Genomic DNA, 17,084 nt, shown 5'->3' with positions numbered 1-17,084 from the left:
TCTGCTTCATTGCCATTGTATTTTTTTTCTTGATGAAAGGTTGATGAACCTGTGTTATTTTCAAAACAAATGCCTCGTGTGAGGGTCGAACTCACGACCTTCAGATTATGAGACTGACACGCTGCCTGCTGCGCCAACGGGGCTCGTTCTTAAAGAGTTTTTTAAAAATCAGTTCAGACAGTTTTTCGTAAATACATTTCTTCGAATACGCTAAGTAATAGTACTTGTTACAGGTGGAGAAAGATAAGTATTTTCCATTTTGTTAGGCAAGACAGTCTGATCGTCAGCATTGTTCATAATCTTTATAATCAAGTTCCCTCATTGGTAGGAGATGGTGCTTCTTGATGAGAGATTGACAAACTTGTGTTATTTTCAAAACAAATGACTCTTGAGAGGCTTGAACTCATGACCTTCAGATTATGAGATTGACGCGCTGCCTGCTGCGCTAACGGGGCTTGTTACTTGGCGTCACGATGGAAGAGGGGTTAGTGCATCTGCCTCACAATACGAAGGTCCTGAGTAGTCTTGGGTTCAAAACCAGGCTCGGGACCTTTCTGTGTGGAGTTTGCATGTTCTCCCCGTGACTGCTTGGGTTCCCTCGGGGTACTCCGGCTTCCTCCCACCTCCAAAGACATGCACCTGGGGATAGGTTGATTGGCAACACTAAATTGGCCTTAGTGTGTGAATGTGAGTGTGAATGTTGTCTGTCTATCTGTGTTGGCCCTGTGATGAGGTGGCGACTTGTCCAGGGTGTACACCGCCTTCCGCCCGATTGTAGCTGAGATAAGCTCCAGCGCCCCCCGCGACCCCAAAAAGGAATAAGCGGTAGAAAATGGATGGATGGATGAAAGACAGTTTGATTGTCAGCATTGTTCATAATCTTTTCAATCAAGTTCCTTCATTGGCACGAGATGGTACTTTTTGATGAGAGATTGACAAACTTGTGTTATTTTCAAAACAAATGACTCTTGAGAGGATTGAACTCATGACCTTCAGATTATGAGATTGACGCGCTGCCTGCTGCGCTAACGGGGCTTGTCACTAAGGACTTTTAGAAATCAGTTCAGACTGTTTTTGGTATATTTATCTTCTTCAGAAACAATACATAATGATGGTCTTTGACAATGGTAGGTGTTGGAAGTTGAGAAAGTCGAGCCTTGCCCATTTTCTTCGACAGGAAATTCTAATCTTCAGCATTGTTCACTATCTCTGCTTCATTGCCATTGGATATTGTTTCTTGATGAAAGGTTGATGAACCTGTGTTATTTTCAAAACAAATGCCTCGTGTGAGGGTCGAACTCACGACCTTCAGATTATGAGACTGACACGCTGCCTACTGCGCCAACGGGGCTTGTTCTTAATGAGTATTTTCAAATCATTTCGGACAGTTTTTTGTATACATTTCTTCGAATACACTAAATAATGATGATTCTGGACAATAGTACTTGTTACAGGTTGAGAAAGATAAGCATTTTCCATTTTGTTAGGCAAGACAGTCTGATTGTCAGCATTGTTCATAATCTTTTCAATCAAGTTCCTTCATTGGCACGAGATTGTACTTTTTGATGAGAGATTGACAAACTTGTGTTATTTTCAAAACAAATGACTCTTGAGAGGATTGAACTCATGACCTTCAGATTACGAGATTGACGCGCTGCCTGCTGCGCTAACGGGGCTTGTTACTTGGCGTCACGGTGGCAGAGGGGTTTGTGCATCTGCCTCACAATACAAAGGTCCTGAGTAGTCTTGGGTTCAAAACCGGGCTCGGGATCTTTCTGTGTGGAGTTTGCATGTTCTCCCCGTGACTGCGTGGGTTCCCTTCGGGTACTCCGGCTTCCTCCCACCTCCAAAGACATGCACCTGGGGATAGGTTGATTGGCAACACTAAATTGGCCCTAGTGTGTTAATGTGAGTGTGAATGTTGTCTGTCTATCTGTGTTGGCCCTGTGATGAGATGGCGACTCGTCCAGGGTGTACCCCGCCTTCCGCCCGATTGTAGCTGAGATAAACTCCAGCGTCCCCCGCGACCCCAAAAGGGAATAAGCGGTAGAAAATGGATGGATGGATGGAAGACAGTCTGATTGTCAGCATTGTTCATAATCTTTTCAATCAAGTTCCTTCATTGGCACGAGATGGTACTTTTTGATGAGAGATTGACAAACTTGTGTTATTTTCAAAACAAATGACTCTTGAGAGGATTGAACTCACGACCTTCAGATTATGAGACTGACGCGCTGCCTGCTGCGCCAACGGGGCCTGTTCTTAAAGAGTTTTTTTAATATCAGTTCAGACAGTTTTTCGTATACATTTCTTCGAATACGCTAAATAATGATGATTTTGGACAATAAAACTTGTTACAGGTTGAGAAAGATTAGCATTTTCCATTTTGTTAGGCAAGACAGTCTAATCGTCAGCATTGTTCATAATATTTTCAATCTAGTTCCTTCATTGGCACGAGATTGTACTTTTTGATGAGAGATTGACAAACTTGTGTTATTTTCAAAACAAATGCCTCGTGTGAGGATTGAACTCACGACCTTCAGATTATGAGACTGACGCGCTGCCTGCTGTGCCAACGGGACTTGTTACTAAGGACTTTTAGAAATCAGTTCAGACTGTTTTTGGTATATTTATTTTCTTCAGAAACAATACATAATGATGGTCTTTGACAATGGTAGGTGTTGGAAGTTGAGAAAGACGAGCCTTGCCCATTTTCTTCGACAGGAAATTCTAATCTTCAGCATTGTTTACTATCTCTGCTTCATTGCCGTTGGATATTGTTTATTGATGAAAGGTTGATGAACCTGTGTTATTTTCAAAACAAATGCCTCGTGTGAGGGTCGAACTCACGACCTTCAGATTATGAGACTGACACGGTGCCTGCTGCGCCAATGGGGCTTGTTCTTGATGAGTATTTTCAAAACATCTCGGACAGTTTTTTGTATACATTTCTTCGAATACACTAAATAATGATGATTCTGGACAATAGTACTTATTAAGGTTGAGAAAGATAAGCATTTTCCATTTTGTTAGGCAAGACAGTCTGATCGTCAGCATTGTTCATAATCTTTTCAATCAAGTTACCACATTGGCACGAGATGGCGCTTCTTGAGAGATTGACGAACCTGTGTTATTTTCAAAACAAATGCCTCGTGTGAGGATTGAACTCACGACGTTCAGATTATGAGATTGACGCGCTGCCTGCTGCGCCAACGGGACTTGTCTCTAGGGACTTTTAGAAATCAGTTCATACTGTTTTTGGTATATTTATGTTCTTCAGAAACAATACATAATGATGATTTTTGACAATGGTAGGTGTTTGGAAGTTGAGAAAGACGAGCCTTGCCCATTTTCTATGACAGGCAAGTCTAATCTTCAGCATTGTTTGCAACCTCTGCAATGAAGTTCCTTCATTGCTATTGGATGTTGCTCCTTGATGAAAAGTTGATGAACCTGTGTTATTTTTGTAAACAATTGCCTTGTGTGAGAGTCGAACTCACGACATTCAGATTATGACGCTGACACGCTGCCTGCTGCGCCAACGGAGCTTGTTCTTAACAAGTTTTTTTTCATATCAGTTCAGACAGTTTTTCGTATACATTCTTCGAATACGCTAAATAATGATGATGATTCTGGACAATAGTACTTGTTACAGGTTGAGAAAGATAAGCATTTTCCATTTTGTTAGGCAAGACAGTCAGATCGTCAGCATTGTTCATAATCTTTTCAATGAAGTTTCCTCATTGGCAGGAGATGGTGCTTCATGATGAGAGATTGACGAACCTGTGTTATTTTCAAAACAAATGCCTCGTGTGAGGGTCGAACTCACGACCTTCAGATTATGAGACTGACACGCTGCCTGCTGCGCCAACGGGGCTTGTTCTTAAAGAGTTTTTTAAAAGTCCTCGATTGCCAAATGTGTTTGTTGGACTTGGACGCGCTACCTGCTGCGCTAACAAAATTTGTGTATAAATTTACTAATTGCCCATTTTGTTAGGCAGGAAAGTCTGATAGTCAGCATTATTCATAATCTCTGCAATCAAGTTCCCTCACGGGGCTTGTCTTGCTGGAATTTTAGAAATCAGTTCAAATTGTTTTGGTATATTTATCTTCTTCAGAAAAACTAAATAATGATGATTCTAGACAATGGTATTTGTTACAAGTTGAGAAAGGCGAGCATTGCCCATTTTCTTAGGCAGGAAAGTCTAATCTTCAGCATTGTTCACAATCTCTGCAATGAAGTTCCCTCATTGCTATTGGATGTTGCTTCTTGATGAACCTGTTAATTTCAAAAGAAATGCCTCGTGTGAGGATTGAACTCACGACGTTCAGATTATGAGATTGACGCGCTGCCTGCTGCGCCAACGGGGCTTGTCTCTAGGGACTTTTAGAAATCAGTTCATACTGTTTTTGGTATATTTATTTTCTTCAGAAACAATACATAATGATGATTTTTGACAATGGTAGGTGTTGGAAGTTGAGAAAGACGAGCCTTGCCCATTTTCTTAGACAGGAAAGTCTAATCTTCAGTATTGTTCACAATCTCTGCAATGAAGTTTCTTCTTTGCCAATGGATGTTGCTTCTTGATGAAAGGTTGATGAACCTGTGTTATTTTCAAAATGAATGCCTCGTGTGAGGGTCGAACTCACGACCTTCAGATTATGAGACAGACACGCTGCCTGCTGCGCCAACGGGGCTTGTTCTTAAAGAGTTTTTAAAAAAATCAGTTCAGACAGTTTTTCGTAAACATTTCTTCGAATATGCTAAAGAATGATGATTCTGGACAATAGTACTTGTTACAGGTTGAGAAAGATAAGTATTTTCCATTTTGTTCGGCAAGACAGTCTGATCGTCAGCATTGTTCATAATCTTTTCAATCAATTTCCCTCATTCGCATGAGATGGTACTTTTTGATGAGAGATTGACGAACCTGTGTTATTTTCAAAACAAATGCCTTTTGTGAGAATTGAACTCACGACCTTCAGATTATGTGACTAGCGCGCTGCCTGCTGTGCCAACGGGGCTTGTCTTAAGTGAAATTTAGATATCAGTTCAGACTATTTTTGGTATATTTATCTTTTTCCGAAAAAATCATTAATGATGATTTTTGACAATGGTACTTGTTACAAGTTGAGAAAGGCAAGCATTGCCCATTTTCTTAGGCAGGAAAGTCTGATCTTCAGCATTGTTTGCAATCTCTGCAATTAAGTTCCCTCATTGTCATTGCTTCTTGATGAAAGGTTGATGAACCTGTGTTACTTTCAAAACACATGCCTCGTGTGAGGATTGAACTCTCAACCTTCAGATTATAAAACTGACACGCTGTGTGCTGCGCCAACGGGGCTTGTCATTAGGGCATTTTAGAAATCAGTTCAGACTGTTTTTGGTATATTTATCTTCAGAAACACTAAATAATGAAACATCTAGACAATAGTTGTTGTTACAAGTTGAGAAAGACGAGCATTGACCATTATCTTAGGCAGGAAAGTCTAATCTTAAGCATTGTTCACAATTGAATGTTGCTTCTTGATGAAAGGTTGATGAACCTGTGTTATTTTCAAAACAAATGCGTGAGGATTGAATTTACAACCTGCAGATTATGAGACTGACGCTCTGCCTCCTGCGCCAAAATGGCTTGTTTTTAAGGAATGTTTGAAATCAGTTCAGACTGTTTTTGGTATATTTATCTTCTTCAGAAACTTTAAATAATAATGATTCCTGATGTAGAAACGTAAGGTCCACTCATGCTTTATACTGTATAATTGTGTTTAATGAACACCTTAGTACATAAATCATACTCGGTTGTACTCTTTACTGGCACCACTACCGCTCTCTGTGCTATCAACATCTAACTTCCGGGAACACGTGATAAGACTCGAGACCTCAGTCTCTTAAAGGGGCTGTGCGCATTTTCACAACATTCCGTCCCTCCTTTTCTTTCAAATGAAATGTCTTTGTTTCTGCTGAAAAGAATGGACTGTATGATGACACTTAACTTAAGTCAAACTAAAGATTTTGCCAGCTCAAACTTTCACAGTGATAGTACAATACAGATATTTGAAAGGGATAACAAATTCCTCCTGAAATTAGTATACAGGAGTAAATATAAATTCAAAGGTTAATTCAGTCCAACAGTCTCCTTGGGAGTCGTCTGTCTTCTCTGACAGGGTATCTCCTCTGGTCTTGATCCGGACCTTGTTGATCCTGGTCGTGAACCTGATCACAGCCATCATCATCATCCTCACTGCTGTCACTGTCAGAATTCAGTGTAACACATGGCTGGTGTTTGAGAAGCTTATACAGAGACCTGTGCCTGGTGACTTCATTTCCCTATCTTTTTGCGGTGACCATTGTTCCTTTCACTGAGATGACTTTGTATGGCTTGGGTTTGAATGGTGTGACCATTATCCCGGTTCTCTTCTGACGTATCAGGACAACATCACCCTGTTTCAACTGTGAGTGCACGGCATTCCTCCTTTCTTTTGCATACAGTTTCATTTTTGTCTCCCTTAGTGCATCCGTCTGCCTGAGGTCATTGTCGTTGGCGGAGTGAGAGATGGAGGGCAGTTTTATTGATATGGGTCGACCAAAGAACAATTCTGCTGGTGGTGTGTTGAGGAGCGGGGCGATAGTTGTGAAGGAACTTGTACCATTCTTGTTTCCATGGCTTGCCTTCAACCATGGCAGTGTGCACAGCCTTGATCAACAGTCTGTTGCATCTGAGGTAGTGAGCAAAGTCACAGAGCATATTGCCTGAGAATGGGGGCCCGTTGTCACTCTTGAGGACTTCTGGCGTGCCCAACAAGGAAAATATTTTACCCATGACAGGGATTAGTGTGTATGCTGAGGTTGAGGATGTGATCTCGACAAAGGGGAATCTCGAGTATTCGTCCAGCATAACAAACAGGTAATCACCGGACGGTATTGGACCACAAAAGTCCACAGAGACATTTTTCCAGGGTCCAGTTGGGAGTTCAGACATGTGTAGTGGCTGGTGTTACGTTCTCGGTACTGATGACTGACATGGGATGCACTGAGACACCAGTTCTTCTGCTTGTTTGTCTATTCCCGGGAACCAGACCTTTTCTGTGAGTAGCTGCTTGGTCTTAACTACGAATTGATGTCTGAAAGCCCATCTCTCTATGGACTTTCAAAACCCATGCCTCGTGTGAGGGTTGAACTCACAACCTTCAGATTATGAGACTGATGAGAATGATGATTCGTCAGCATTGTTCATAATCTCTGCAATCAAGTTCCCTCATTGGAACACGATGTTGCTTCTTGATGAGAGGTTGATGGACGTGTTATTTTCAAAGCACATCCCTCGTGTGAGGGTTGAAATCACGACCTTCAGATCATGAGACTAACAGGGCTTGTCCTTCTGGATTTTTAGAAATCAGTTCAAACTTTTTTAAGTGTATGTATCTTCTTCAGAAACACTAAATAAGAATGATTCTAGACCATAGTACTTGCTACAAGTTGAAGAAGACAAGCATTGCCCATTTTGTTAGACAGGAAAGTCCGATCTTTAGCATTGTTTACAATCTCTGCAATCAACTTCCCTCACTGGCACTAGATTTTGCTTCTTGATGAAAGATAGCGAACCTGTATTATTTTCAAAACACTTGCCTCGTATGAAGGTTTAACTCAAAACCTTCAGGTTATAAGACTGACGTGCTGCCTGCTGCGCTAACACAATGTGTATATAGATGGTTTACAAATCAATTTAGACTGATAGTCGGATACATATCTTCTTCGGGTACACTAAATATTGATGATTCTAGACATTGGTACTTGTTACAAGTTGAGAAAGACTAGCATTGCCCATTTTGTTAGGCAGGAAATTCTGATCTTCAGCATTGTTTGCAATCTCTGCAATCAAGTTCCCTCATTGGCACGAGATATTGCTTATTGATGAGAGGTTGACAAACCTGTGTTATTTTCAAAATAAATGCCACGAGTGAGGGTTGAACTCAAAAGTTTCAGGTTATGAGACTGACACGCTAACTGCTGTGCCAACAGGTCTTGTCTTTCACGGCAATTTTTGAAATCAGTTCAGACTGTTTTTAGTATATTTATCTTCTACAGAAACACTAAATAGAGATGATTCGTGACAATGGTACTTGTTACTAGTTGAGAAAGACGAGCACTGCCCATTTTGTTAGACAGGAAAGTCTGATCTTCAGCATTGTTCACAATCTCTGCAATCAAACTCCCTCATTGGCACGAAATGACAACTTCCAGGCGGCTTCGAAGCGATTCTGGACCACCATCTGCCGCCTCAGGAAGGGGAAGCAGTGCACTGTCAACACCGTGTATGGTGAGAATGGTGTTCTGCTGACCTCGACTGCAGATGTTGTGGATCGGTGGAGGGAATACTTCGAAGACCTCCTCAATCCCACTAACACGTCTTCCTATGAGGAAGCAGTGCCTGGGGAATCTGTGGTGGCCTCTCCGATTTCTGGGGCTGAGGTTGCCTATTGCCGAGGTAGTTAAAAAGCTCCTCGGGGGCTAGGCCTCAGGAGTGGATGAGATCCGCCCGGAGTTCCTTAAGGCTCTGGATGCTGTGGGGCTGTCTTGGTTGACAAGACTCTGCAATTTACACTCACTAGACCGGTATTTAGCGCTTTCATTCACTGACAGATATAAGTAAGGACTTTACACTACTTTATATTACAAATGACAACAGCGGAGGATAAATGTCCCATAACAAGAAAATAGAGAAAAAGAAGCTTATCAACTACGGTGTCTACAAAGACGGACGAGCGCAATTTTTCAGGATTCATGCACATCCTAAATACAGATCAGCAGGTACTAGAAGGTAAGAAAAAATAGCTTTTGCACAATATTGCGAAACAAAACCCCAGATAATATGTCTTACCTTATACACACACCATAATAATACTCGTATGTTTAATGCGCTGACAATCCATCAAGCAATGCGGCTTCATAGCCTACCAAAGTCGTAGTAAAACATTTTGATAGATTTTTGACCGCCGTGTGTAATGTTCTATATTTTCAATGGAACATATAAAATGTTGGTGTTGTTTACTTGAGTCATATTACCATCATATTGCAGTCTACACGTATCTCTTATGTTTGACTGCAATCTACTGGTCACACTTATCATTACATCATGTACCAAATAAAATTGCTTTGAGGTTGGTAAGCAAAACCAGAATTATTCCATACATTAGGCACACCGGGTTATAAAGCAAACTCTCGAGTTTTGAGAAAAAAAAAAGATTTTAAGTGCGCCTTATAGTCTGGAAAATACGGTATTTTGTAACAGAATGAAAGGTTCAAGCAATCACACTGTAATGTTGTCATTATTCATAAATCAATACAAAATAAAACAAACTTTGACATACTTCTCTCACCATCAAACTAAAAAAAATGCCCATATGCAGAATTCTAAAAAAAAGGTTTCTGCTTACCTTAACTATAACTGGTGTGAAATCGTCAAGCTGCAGCCTTTAGAGATCACTCGACGGGTCACCAAAATAAAGGGAGAAGTTTTTCTCCTACGCGTGTTCGTTTAATCTCTAATAAAGCTCACCAAGTCATTGTCATTTTTCGGATTCACCATCTTAGATTTATTTTACAGTGTGGTTGTTTGAAGCAAAGCAATACAATTACCTCATGGCCACAAGCAGGGAAAAGGAGACATCCTGCCACCTCTGGCTCCTTGCAAAATGTCTATATTCTCCTACGTCCCAAGGACTGATAAACTGTCCCAACGGGGGGTTGGGTTGTCTTTGTCCCAGCTGACTCCTGGTGTCCATGGTTACTGTCCCTCTACAGGCCTGTCTTGATGATTATTGCAGCTTGCAAGTACCTCACATCCTCATGTCAGGGCTCTATTGTGTGTCCCTTTATATGTGTTACTTTAAAAGTAACCATTTACTGTAATACATCATGATTTACTATAAAAACTATATGGTAGTTAGCATGCAAAAATATAATGGAAATATTAATATACTCATTGTATTAGGTGTATTAGTATGCTAACAAAATCTATAGTTAGCTTTAAAAATATTCAAATCCTTCACCAACCAGGACATTCAGTCAGTCACCTTGGAAAAGATCTCTCCAGAAACCCAGTACATCCAGCCAGCTACCCTACCCGGCACTTAATTTAAAGGCCCCCAGGACTTAATGTTCCTGTGGAAGATGAAGTAATTTTTTTTTCCACAATCTTTCTATTCAAGACCGTTGAATACATCAGTTTTGGGTTTTTTCACGTGTAATACATGTTTAGGTTTCATTAACTCACAATTTCACTTTTTTCAAAATGTTCCTTTTTCAGGCTGCTGAATAGTTCTCACAAGGATACGAGCACGTATATATAATTGCTGAGTATTTTGTGGGTCTGCGGGAGCATACATTTCTTTCTCTTACCAAAGATCAAGAATGAACAATTATAACAATGTAGGGGAGGTGTCACCGCCTGTTGGCACCCTGTGGTTTGTATTTTTAGTTCCCCTCTTCTGGTGCAGTTGACCTGGTATCCTTACTAAATTTCTCCTTCCCCCTAGATTTCCTGTGTTTCCCTTGTGGGCGGAGTTGTGAGATATGCACTTAAGCAGCACTTTGGCAGCTGAATGGCACTCAGAGATTCCACTCCTCGGTTCTCCACATCTGACGACTCCCATGCTTCTAGTTTTTTGCCACTTGCTATCTTGGCTATTCCCAGTGCCATCCATCTTGGTGTTGTTTTTGTAGTCAGCATGTCTTGCAATTCCTACCGAAGTTTAGTTTATTTTTGTACATAGTAGTTTTTCCACGGTGCACATTTTTGTTTTCGTGTTTTGTTTCCTCCTGTAGGGGTGCTTTTGTGAATACGATACCTTAGTAAAATAACTGTTTTACTCACCGTCCATCTGCATCCTTGGGTTCCTCTCAACTATGGTATACGGTATTGTGACAAAATCGCTGAGTCATCAATGGAACCCGCAGACAAGAACCCTGTTTGGCTGGCTCTCAGGGTTCATCAGCATTTAAGCCATGGCGAACACATTTTGTTGAACCTGACAACACTTGTGCAGGTCAAGAGTCAAGTCAAAGCTGCAGCTAGAACTTCTTGCTCCTCTTGCCTCTCCATCGAGTGTTCCTACCAGAGAGCCCAGCATACCTCACCTGCACAGGTACGAGGGGGACTTTGTACAATGCAGACTTTTTTGATATATCAGTGCTCCGTAGTGTTTGGACAACAGCCTCCCTCGTACACAACAGACTCCGCCCGTGTGGCATATGTCCTCAGTATACTTGCTGGTAGAGCAGCACACCTGGGCTATGGAGGTGTGTGAGAGCGAACCAGAACTTTGTTCCAGCCTACCCGTTTTCTGCTGAGCTGCATAGTATTTCTGATCACTCGTTAAGGGAACGAGCGGCAGGCAGCCGCCTCCTCGCTACTCGCCAAGGGGTTTCCTCTGTAGCCGACCACTTGATCTCCTTCCGGATCATGGTGGCGGAAAGTGGCTGAGGAGAGAGATCATTGCAGGGAATATTCCTGGCTGGTCTCAGTGCCCGTATCCAGGACGAGTTGGCTACCCGAGATGAGACCCAGACCCTTGTACAACTGCCTACAAGAACGACACGCCCAAAAGGGGGTGGATCCTCCGTCCCACAGATGTCAATCACCGGTCGCAGTCCCAGCCACAGGACCTTTTGCTTCCACCTTCTGTCTACGGCGCCTCGACAGAGGACCTCGAGGGCACCATACCTATGCAGCTGGGGGGCAGAAAGGCAGAAAGGAGTCGTTGGCTGAAGTTGCGGTTGTGTCTCTACTGTGGTGCAGCGGACCATGTCATTGCTCGCTGTCCTGCGGACCCTACCAGGGGCCGTTCAGCTTCCACCGGAGCTCTTCCTCGTGGGAGATTACCACCTTCACCACCTGCTTCTGCGGCGGCATCTGCATCTTCTTCGTTGGTGGGAAGACTTCAAATGGAAGGTACTGTGTCTGAGTCAATTAGTGCCCTATTAAGGCACTAATTGACTCATGGGCAGTTGAGAACATTATTGACAGTGGGTTTGTTGAGACTTTTAATATTCCTACTGTGGGTGTTGAACGCACAAAGAATATTAGCTCACTTGACGGGCGCCACCTGGCTAATATTAGTCATCAGACACACGACATATCTCTCCTTGTTTCTGGTAATCACTGTGAGGAGGTAAACATTTTTTATAATGCCTTCTCGTTCGGCACCCTTAGTTGTTGGACTTCCTTGGTTGCGAAATCACAGTCCCAGCATAGATTGAACCACACTTAAAATTACTAATTGGAGTATAATTTGTCATAGTCACTGTTTGCGCTCCGCTTTGTCTCTTACTAGTCTGTTCATTCTTCCAACTCTTCAGGCCACTGAACTTTCGTTGATTCCTGAGAAATATCGTTCCCCTAGTGATGTTTTGTAAAGACCAGGCTCCGTCTCTACCCCCCCACCGCCTGTATGACTGAGCCATTGACCTTTTTCTAGGGTCCCCACTACCTTCTTCAATATTTTGCGTCCCGAACAACATGCGATGGAGGAATATATCTCCTCTTCTCTCGCCACCAGACACCTTTGTCCCTCTTCCGCTCCTGTGGCGGCTGGGTTCTTTTTTGTTAAGAAGAAGGATGGTGGGTTGGACGACCGTGTAAAAACAACATTACGGTTAAAAATAAATACCCTGATAGACTGCTTTTAACACCTCTTTTGGCCCATTCGAGTATTGTGTCATGCCGTTCGGCCTCACAAATGCTCCTGGTGTTTTTCAGTGTTTAATTAATGATGTTCTCCATGACATGATAGGCCGATTTTTGGTAGTCTACTTGGATGACATACTTATCTTTTAACCCTACATTGAACTACACCAACAGCATGTCCGTGTTGTTTTGCAGAGACCTTTGGAGAACTGATTATTTGTTAAGCCCCAGAAGGGCAGTTTTCATTCTCCCACAGTGTCAGATTAGGGGTTGATTGTGGAAAAGGGGCAGGTTAGGCCAGACCCAGCTAAGGTCCAAGCTGTGGTAGACTGGCCGACGCCGTCTTCCAGGAAGCTGCTGCAAAAGTTTTTGGGCTTTGCTAACTTTTGGGAAGCAGTGTTGGTTGCTTTTTTCGAATCTACCTCAAACCAGCGAACAGCAATGGAGAAAAAAGAACAGGAAAACCCAACTGGACAAAGGAACACTGTTTGCTTCTGGCTCAATTGGTCAATGGGCATTAAAGTGTTTTGAGAGGTCAAAATTTGGCCCCAGTGTCACAGTACAAGTCAAGATGCAAGCATGGGAAACTGTAGCACAACAGATAAATTCCTCCTCTCCCTGATTGTGCGGGCAAGTGAGGATTGTGAGAAAAAATAGTATGTGTTGCAATCATTTTGTTGTAGTGTTTAATAAGCATAAATTACTTTATAATGGTGACCAAGACAGCATTCAGTTTAAATTTCATTTTGTTAAACGCATGACTGCATCAGACTCTTATCAAGGAGCGACTGTAATTAAAATATTCAAATCATTGAAAATTAGAGCAAACCTAACCTAGGATAATGTTATTAACTAAACTTTCTTTTGAATACAAAATATATTCATATTTTCTTGGAAATGTGCCGAGTTTACAGAACAGACACTTTGGTTTAACAGTCTTATGGGAAAGCATGCAACACTGTAATATTGTTTTATTCATGAGGTTAAACATTTAAGATAAAAATAGTCACATCGCCTTCCTGTTAAAAGTTTTCTCAGTGACTAAATTGTGTTTTTGTGTGTGATTGTTTTCTTATTTGATTTGTGTGGTCTCATCTTATGCATCATTTACAGCGCAGGTTTTTTTTAACACATGCGCATTTTTTTTCATGAAACTCTCACCTCCAAAAAAATGCACCTGGGGATAGGTTGATTGGCAACACTAAATTGGCCTTAGTGTGTGACTGTGAGTGTGAATGTTGTCTGTGTTGGCCCTATGGTGAGGTGGCGACTTGTCCAGGGTGTACCCCGCCTACCGTCTGAATGCAGCTGAGATAGGCTCCGGCACCCCCCGTGACCCGAAAGGGACAAGCGGTAGAAAATGGATGGATTTTGATTTTAGCATTGAAAGTCACTTACTAGTTCAGCAGGAACCGAGCCAAGGCAGCATCGGTCGAAATTCTCTCCTGGTCTTTAAGCTCATGCCAGCGAATGAAAGCCAGGGCAATGTTAATTGTTGACTGTCCTTTTAACTGGGTAGCCTCCCTTTTTCTCTATTTTTCTCCTCAGACAAAACGTTCCGTTTATTTGGTTGTTTTGCAGCTTCTACCATGATAGCATTAATTGCACTTAAGCGTTCGAATCGACTTCCGTCTTATTAACGAATGGGAAAAGGGGAAGTCACGTATGCCGTAAAGCAACTCAGCACAAGTGTAGTTATTTATGTGGCAGGATTCCTGCCACCCTTGTTAAAATTGCTTTGTGCCACTGAGAGTGATATACAAACCCCGTTTCCATATGAGTTGGGAAATTGTGTTAGATTTAAATATAAACGGAATACAATGATTTGCAAATCCTTTTCAACCCATATTCAATTGAATGCACTACAAAGACAAGATATGTGATGTTCAAACTCATAAACTTTTTTTTTTTTTGGCAAATAATAATTAACTTAAAATTTCATGGCTGCAACACGTGCCAAAGTCTCAAGTGGAATTATTTCCCATTCTTGCTTAATGTACAGCTTAAGTTTTTCAACAGTCCGAGGGTCTCTGTTGTAGTATTTTAGGCTTCATAATGCGCCACACATTTTCAATGGGAGACAGGTCTGGACTACAGGCAGGCCAGTCTAGTACCCGCACTCTTTTACTATGAAGCCACGTTGATGTTCACGTGGCTTGGCATTGTCTTGCTGAAATAAGCAGGGGCGTCCATGGTAACGTTGCTTGGATGGCAACATATGTTGCTCCAAAACCTGTATGTACCTTTCAGCATTAATGGTGCCTTCACAGATGTGTAAGTTCAGAATCAGAATCAGAATCAGCTTTATTGTCATTACGCAAGGTAACGAGATTGAGGCCATTCCATACAGTGCGATGTGTGCATGCTAGAAAAACATTGTGGAAATATATAAAAATATAAAAAATGTAGAAGTGCAATGAATATGGTGTGAAATTAATATATACATGAAAAAAAAACAAAAAAAAAAAACAGGGTGGTTGGTGGAATGGGTTATTGCACCGAAGAGAAGGCAGTTATGAGGGACAATGGGGCAGTCCGTTCAGGATGGTTATGGCCCTGGGGAAGAAGCTGTTCTTTAGCCTGTTTGTTTTGGTTTTGATGCACCTGTAGCGCTTCCCAGAGGGCAGCAGGTGGAACAGGTCAGAGCCAGGGTGGGTGCTGTCCTTGATGATGGCACTGGCTCTGTTGAGGCAGCGGGAGGTGTAGATGTCCGTCAGAGAGGGGAGAGGGCGGCCGATGATCTTCTGAGCCGTCTTGACCACTCTTTGCAGCCTCTCCCTGTCTGCTGCAGTGCAGCTGCCGTACCATACCGTAATACAGTAGGTCAGCAGGCTCTCGATGGACGAGCGGTAGAAGGTCAGCAGCAGGTCAGGCTTCAGGTTGTACTTCCCGAGGACTCTAAGGAAGTGTAGCCGCTGCTGAGCCTTCTTGGGCACTAATACACCCCCATACCATCACAGATGCTGGCTTTTACACTTTGCGCCTATAACAATCCGGATGGTTCTTTTCCTCTTTGGTCCGGAGGACACGACGTCCACAGTTTCCAAAAAAAATTTGAAATGTGGACTCGTCAGACCACAGAACACTTTTCCACTTTGTGTCAGTCCATCTTAGATGAGCTCAGGCCCAGCGAAGCCGACGGCGTTTCTGGGTGTTGTTGATAAACTGTTTTCGCCTTGCATAGGAGAGTTTTAACTTGCACTTACAGATATAGCGACCAACTGTAGTTACTGACAGTGGGTTTCTGAAGTGTTCCTGAGCCCATGTGGTGATATCCTTTACACACTGATGTTGCTTGTTGATGCAGTACAGCCTGAGGGATCAAAGGTCACAGGCTTAGCTGCTTACGTGCAGTGATTTCTCCAGATTCTCTGAACCCTTTGATGATATTACGGACCGTAGATGGTGAAATCCCTAAATTCCTTGCAATAGCTGCTTGAGAAAGGTTTTTCTTAAACTGTTCAACAATTTGCTCACGCATTTGTTGACAAAGTGGTGACCCTCGCCCCATCCTTGTTTGTGAATGACTGAGCATTTCATGGAATCTACTTTTATACCCAATCATGGCACCCACCTGTTCCCAATTAGCCTGTTCACCTGTGGGATGTTCCAAATAAGTGTTTGATGAGCATTCCTCAACTTTATCAGTATTTATTGCCACCTTTCCCAACTTCTTTGTCACGTGTTGCTGGCATCAAATTCTAAAGTTAATGATTATTTTCACCAAAAAAAATGTTTATCAGTTTGAACGTCAAATATGTTGTCTTTGTAGTGCATTCAACTGAATATGGGTTGAAAATGATTTGCAAATCATTGTATTCCGTTTATATTTACATCTTACGCAATTTCCCAACTCATATGGAAACGGGGTTTGTAGATCCCCTCAGGCCATGACAGAGGTGTCATTCAACTAGTCATAAGTCGATGTAACATCCCAAAAGTTCTGAAAATATTTTATCAATGTTGAAAAGTTACTTAGTGCTGCTTTAACACGATTAGTTCCTGCTCCAACAATAAATATTGTGTCGCTCCCACTCCACTGCTACACACAGGAAAATGGTTCGAAGAGAATTGCAAGTAGGTCCTGCCTGCTCATACTGAATTAAAGATTGTGGATGACTGACAAGAAGTTCACTTTGTTCAGGTAATTGCACTGTCGAATGCAGCTGCTGCCAGCGATGCCAGAGTGAGACCTCTTGTATCTAGTATGAAAGCCAGAGAGGAAGAAAGAAACACACGGAAGTAGCTGTTAAGAATTCTCTATCTTTATGTACGTTTTCCAGAGACTTCATTTTTGAATCATTTCTTGACTGTTAATAGACATTACAGGTGTTTGTGTAATGTTTAGTAGTGTTTTAAGAACATTATTGGTGCGGGGTTGTTAAGAAACTACAG

At 42.1% G+C, this 17,084-nt stretch overlaps 6 non-coding genes across 6 annotated transcripts; all 6 read right to left on the bottom strand.

The window, feature by feature from the left end:
• Positions 1–70: 70 nt before the first annotated feature.
• trnam-cau (transfer RNA methionine (anticodon CAU)) lies at positions 71–143 on the bottom strand. Its single transcript has one exon. It is a non-coding gene; the product is annotated as a tRNA-Met (tRNA).
• Positions 144–1,278: 1,135 nt separating this feature from the next.
• trnam-cau (transfer RNA methionine (anticodon CAU)) lies at positions 1,279–1,351 on the bottom strand. The gene has a single exon. It is a non-coding gene; the product is annotated as a tRNA-Met (tRNA).
• A 1,158-nt stretch (positions 1,352–2,509) lies between these two features.
• trnam-cau (transfer RNA methionine (anticodon CAU)) lies at positions 2,510–2,582 on the bottom strand. Its single transcript has one exon. It is a non-coding gene; the product is annotated as a tRNA-Met (tRNA).
• Positions 2,583–3,804: 1,222 nt separating this feature from the next.
• trnam-cau (transfer RNA methionine (anticodon CAU)) lies at positions 3,805–3,877 on the bottom strand. Its single transcript has one exon. It is a non-coding gene; the product is annotated as a tRNA-Met (tRNA).
• Positions 3,878–4,298: 421 nt separating this feature from the next.
• Positions 4,299–4,371, bottom strand: trnam-cau (transfer RNA methionine (anticodon CAU)). Its single transcript has one exon. It is a non-coding gene; the product is annotated as a tRNA-Met (tRNA).
• Positions 4,372–4,625: 254 nt separating this feature from the next.
• Positions 4,626–4,698, bottom strand: trnam-cau (transfer RNA methionine (anticodon CAU)). Its single transcript has one exon. It is a non-coding gene; the product is annotated as a tRNA-Met (tRNA).
• Between the last annotated feature and the right edge of the window lie 12,386 nt (positions 4,699–17,084).

Source organism: Nerophis lumbriciformis, linkage group LG30 (genome assembly GCF_033978685.3).
Source record: "Nerophis lumbriciformis linkage group LG30, RoL_Nlum_v2.1, whole genome shotgun sequence".
In the NCBI taxonomy this organism is placed as follows: Eukaryota; Metazoa; Chordata; class Actinopteri; order Syngnathiformes; family Syngnathidae; genus Nerophis; species Nerophis lumbriciformis.
Note: the sequence above shows the minus strand (reverse complement) of the source record. Positions and strands in the feature narration are given on the sequence as shown.